We start from the raw sequence: 6,000 nt of genomic DNA on the forward strand, positions 1-6,000 counted from the left end.
CCTCCGCCCACTGCGCCAGTGAATCCGCCTGTCTCCTGCTTTCTGTGGCATGTAGGGGGGGGTGAGACCTATCTAGAGTAACATCCAAGACAGCATTAAAATCTCCTCCAATCACCCATTGGTGATCCGCCCAGTCCGCAAGGACCCTATTGACATGCACCAGAAAATCTGATTGGCCAGAATTTGGCGAGTACACACAGCCCAACACAATCGTTTCCCCATCCAACAGGCCCTTCACAAACACATATCTGCCCTCATTATCAATTCGCTGTTCAATCGGCTTAAAAGGAACAGAATTGCGGAACCAAATTGCAGCCCCCCTAGAGAACGCCGAGTAGGATGTGGCAAAAAGTTGGCCCCTCCACTTCTTCCTGAGTTTCAAGCCTTCAGCGCAGTTCAAGTGTGTCTCTTGCAGGCAGGCTATCATGGCGCCTCTGCGATTTAGTTGGGCCAGTATTCTGTGTCTCTTGTGAATCGAGCCCATGCCCCGCACATTCCAGGTGCACATGTCATAAACGTTAAGCGGTCCCATGACTAAACCTGTAATGCAACCATGGTGGGACCGTGGGCGACCATGCCAAGCGCATCATGCCATATGATAAGAGTGTCGTGTAAACAGCTAACCCCTCAACATTAAGGTCCTCGGGCCAACGGGCCCGTGATCCAAACCAGGGTGCCCAACATGGGCAGAAAGTAAACAGTTCCAAGTGCATACGGTGGGGGAGAGTGGGCCTCTCGCGTCTAACTTGTACTGGCCTGCGGTGGTGCGGCAGCCCTCCGTGAAACCAAACCTGCTAGTTACCCCCCATCATGTGAGGAAATGCGTAGATCATACATTACCACCCGGAACTCGTTCAGGGTGCAAGCTGCCAGTGTTAGTAGTCCTCCGCCGTCTGCGCCGTGATCTTGGGGAACAATTGTAGGCTGTCCGCCGACCCCGACACCTCAGTGTGTGTGCCGGAGACGCCGGTCTGATCTCCGTCAGTGACCGCATCATGAGCAGCGAGGGCTTCCTCAGTGAGGTGTACCACCGATGATCCGCCGGTCAAGCGGTCCCCGGCGGGCCGTCCCCGTGACGAAGATTTTTGTGAAGGGGCTCGCCCTTTATTAGAAGCCTGGTGACTCCGGTCCGATGGACTCCTGTGTTTCGCACTCCCAGATGCCGAAAGAGGGTCTTGTGAGGTCGGCGGCGTCAGCGTAACCTCCATCCACTCCTCCGCCTCCTCAGGTGAGTCAAAGAAGTGGGATTTGTTCTCATAAAGAATCTTGAGGCGAGCGGGGAACAGGAGGGCATATTTCAAGTCTCTTTCCCGCAGTCTGCGCTTCACCCCCAAGAAGGTGGACCTAGCTCTTTGTACCGTAGGCGTGAAGTCAGGATATATGGAGATGTTCTTGTCTTCGTAGCGAATTGGTGCCTTCTCCCGGGCCAGTCTCAGCACAGTATCGCGGTCCTTGTAGTGAAGGAGTCGGGCGATCAAGGGGCGTGGGGGTGCCCCTGGTCGCGGAGGTCTTGACGGCATTCTATGCGCCCGCTCTACGCTGTATAGCGCCGTGAGATCTTCCGGGCCCGCCATCTTCCTGATCCAGTCCTCCACGAATTGGGTGGGATTCCTCCCCTCGCTGCGCTCCGGAATGCCTAGGATGCGGACGTTGTTGCGGCGGGCCCTCCCTTCCGCATCATCCACCTTGTCCCACAGTTGCCTGAGTTGTTTCTCCATGCCTTCCAGCTTCGCCGAGTGCTCCGTCTGCTGGGGAATGAGGTCATTCAGCGCAAGTTTCTGCTCCGACACCCTTTCTGCAAGTTTGTTATGGTCGGCTCGGAGGAGGGAGAGGCCCGTCGCCATGTTGTCAATGCGTGACTCTAGTGCCTCCCGTGTGGCCCGTATTTCATTAAGTATGAGGTCCAGCTTGGCGTCCTGCGAGCCTTTCCCAGTCGGGGGGATAATGTCCGCAGTGGATGAGGTTAGGGGGTCCTCCGAGCCGGTGGACTGCATGTCCGCCGGTGCGTTAAGTTCCTGGGCTCTGCCTCGGGGCTTCCCCATTGATCTGGTATGCAGGGTGGCGGAGCAGCAGACGTACTTCCCGCTCACGGCTTGCGCTGCCTGATAGCACTCAGGACAATGTCACTCAGGGCAATGTATATAGGCGTCCGTGCAGTCACCAGGGATACCACGGAGAAAAGAATAAAGGGTCTCACCCTCGAGCTGCGCCAGGCCCACAGTGCAGGATCCTCGACAGTGTAGTGGCGCTCAGTGGGTGGTCTTCCTCCCAGACGCGGTTCCGGCCACCCCAGGGTGGTGTGTAGGGGCAATAGGCCACCAACGGGGGGTCCGGTGGAAGACAGCAGGAGGGAGGTCACGGCACCACAGCCGAGCCGGAGGAGCTATGCAGCCCGGGAACCTCCACGGGCGTTTCAGGTAGTCGGGCCCCGCAGGAACGTTCCGGCACCCCCTCTTCACTGTGCAGGGGGGGGGGGGGCCGCGCCAATGTGTCAGGGCTGCGACAGTCCCACAGCCGCAATGCGCCCGGTGCAACTCAGTGTTCCGCGCTGGGCGTTGGAAGGGCCTGGGGTGCTGGGTGAAAGCAAGATGGCGGCTGGACCCTGCGGCGGCGGGAGACCGGAGCGGGTGATCCCCGTGTTCACCACAGGAACAGTGAGTTGGGCAGCAGTGTCTTTTGTGCGGCAATCCCAGGCCCCAACTCCTCACCGGTGACAATCAGGCGCGGAGTCTCCTCGCTGTCCGGGTAGGTGCCGGGGCGGCCGCGGTGGCGGTGAGCCGCGATCCGGGCAGGTCGGTCGGAACGGGCCCCCAGGCTCGTGGGTTGAACGGAGATAGTGCGGTGGTAGAGGGGACCGCATCCGACGCCGGCCCAGGCAGCGCCTCCGGGCTCCGCAGTCTCGCTCCCCCCCGGAGTACGCCAGCAGTCAGCCAACGCAGCACAGCAGCCCCGCTCCCAGGCCAATCGAGGCCGCGGCTTGCCACGAGGGTTCAGGCCTCCGGGATCGCCGCAGGTCCGCAGTGCCTCAGCGGCGCCCAAGAGGGGTGGAATGCTTCAAAGGTACGCCGCTCACTCCCTGAACTTCGGGTGTGAAGACGGGGGGAGGCAAAAGTGCAGGATGACAGGATAATCCGCGTGTATTCAGGGCTCAGGACGGAGCTCCTCGGCTACACGTCCGCCATAGACAGCTCTCGGCCACGCCCCCTCACCTGTGCCTTAGATAGCCGGTCTTCAGACATTTCCCGCTTCACAGCTCCTGGGTCTGGTGTCGCCATTTGAGGTCTGAAGCACCAGCTTCTTTACCGTATCCTGGTGTCACGTGGGATGAATCTCCTGTGGTGCATGTCGAGAAATCTGTCACCCAATGCAATGACCTTGCCGAATTCTTCCACCAGAAAATCGACAAAATTTATTCAACTTTTTCTCCCCCAAACACCAACCTGCCTACTCAATCTAATGACCTCCGCAGTCTGCCACATCCCCCCACTCCTTATAGCTTAACTCACTTCCCCCCACTAGATCTCCCCACTCTAGAATCACTAGCCCTCAGTGTCAAATCAGGCTCGCCGGCCGATCCTGCCCCTCCTGACATCCTAATGGCAGCTTCACATACCATCCTGCCCGTCATCAGAGAGGTATTAAACTCTTCCATCTCATCCGGCACTGTCCCACCTGCATGGAAGCAGGCCATGGTTAGGTCAATGATCAAGAAACCTAATCTGGATCCGTCTGATTTGGCCAACTACCGCCCTATTTCTCTGCTCCCTTGGTTGAGCAAGGTGTTGGAGAAATACGTAAACCAACAGTTAGTGAACTATCTAGAGGGCCACCACATACTGGATTCCACTCAGACGGGTTTCAGACCCAGGCACGGGACAGAGACCGCCCTCCTCATGGTTGTAGAGGAAGCGAGAAAAATCTTGGATCAGGGAGGATCAGTGGCAGTGATCCTCCTTGATCTAAGTGCGGCCTTCGACACAGTGTGTCATGACACCCTTTTAAGCCGCATGTCCTGTGTGGGGATTAAGGATAAAGCTTGGGCATGGTTTGAATCCTTTCTGGGGAATAGATCTTTCAGAGTTTTTGATGGCGACTCAGTTTCCTCCAGTAGACCTCTAAATTGTGGAGTTCCTCAGGGCTCCTCTCTGAGCCCTGCCTTATTCAACCTATACATGAGACCACTGGCCAGCATCGTCCGCCCATTTGGAGTCAAAATCATCTCATACGCGGACGACACGCAGCTGGTGGTCTCACTGGCGCAGGAGGCATCTCGAACTGCGCCAGGCGGGCTCAGAGAATGCCTTGAGGAAGTGAGGAACTGGATGGCGTCATCATCTCTAAAATTAAACGGAGATAAAACTGAGCTGATGCTCTTAGGACCTTCAGAGCCGGCACTTCCCCCCTCCCTATGGCCCCCATGCCTAGGACCGCCTCCAACCCCAAAAAATACCATCAAAAGTCTCGGGGTATGGCTGGACAGTTCACTATCCTTCAATGATCAGGCCACAAAACTATCAGCCACATGTTTTGGCATTCTGAGAGTGCTAAATAAAATCTTCCCTCTCCTCCCCCTGGAAGCCAAACAGGCTGCTATTCAAGGGCTCATCCACTCCCGTCTTGATTTTAATAACGTTCTTTATCTGGGTGCTCCAGAATACACCCTTCGGAGGCTGCAAACTGTACAGAACAGTGCAGCTCGTCTTCTACTAAAAATCCCGCACAGACACTCAGTAAGGACCGGACTGTCTAGCCTCCATTGGTTACCGATCCGGCAGAGGATTCTGTTCAAAGTGCTATGTATAGCCCATCAAGCTTTTTGGGACATGGGACCTATCATTACCCGTGATCTGATCACTCACTATATCCCAAATCGCAGCCTTCGCTCCAGCCAGACTCTCTTAGCAGTAGTCCCAAGAATAAAAAGATCTAGAACCGGTGGAAGGACGTTCATGTACAACGCAGCTAAGGCCTGGAATGCTCTACCACGTCATCTTAGAGCCATCCAGAACCTCACCTCGTTTCGCAAGCATCTGAAGACCCACCTTTTCACATCTGCCTGCTAAACCGGTGTTTTCCCCCCCCCTCCCCTGTTCTCTGGAGGTTACGATTATCCTAGCGCTTGGACGCCTTCGGGCAACAATTGCGCTCTATAAATCCCCAAGTTTACAAGTTTACATATGTGAGTTAACAATAATTCTTGGTGAATGCTACTATTAGAACTGAAGTAACAGCACACCAAGATTGTACTCCCCTTAACATTTTACTCTCCCACGGTAGCTGAGTTGAGGTCAAGGAGGTGCATTAGTACACTGAAATAACAATTCATAACTTGAATCTCCAGACAGTTCTTTTATTGACAAAGCTAAAGAACTTTTACTGGTAAGTTGTTGCTATACATAAAATATATGCAAGTATCGAAATAAAAAAAATTGCATCACACATCCTGGAGCAGAGAACCAACAGCTCGGGTCTCAGAGGACTTAAGTCTTTTACTAAGTTACTTCAAAGACAGAAATGAACAGTTCTTAGGTTTTCGTGCAGTAATTTGAGATGTTTTTCAGAAACTGGAGTGAGCTCATAATTGCACACTCTGTACTTGTTAAGAAGCCAAAGGGGTCCATATCTAAAGAAATGAAAAGCCCATGTTTCTTTTAAAGTAAAATATACTTTTTGGGGGTCTTTGGAATGACCCAGGGCCATCTCTTCAGTGCCCAGTCAATGGCACAAGGTTGTCTCTTATATCTCGCTGAATACATTATCAATATTGCATTTATATTTTTACATTTTATTTATGATTAATAATCTTAATAAACATTTTAGGAAACAGATAAAATAGTGCCACTCCATCATACCTTGTAACTTGAAGTGTTTAAATGTTCAACCTACCAGGCCTGTTGTAGTTGTCCAAGTAATCTCCGTCCGTCTTGCCCCTCCGAGAGATTCAGTAATATTTTTCATGTATTTCAACCTCTATTTGATTAACACTATTTAGTCTTCCAA

The sequence above is a fragment of the Lissotriton helveticus genome, chromosome 6, assembly GCF_964261635.1.
Source record: "Lissotriton helveticus chromosome 6, aLisHel1.1, whole genome shotgun sequence".
NCBI classification, from domain to species: domain Eukaryota; kingdom Metazoa; phylum Chordata; class Amphibia; order Caudata; family Salamandridae; genus Lissotriton; species Lissotriton helveticus.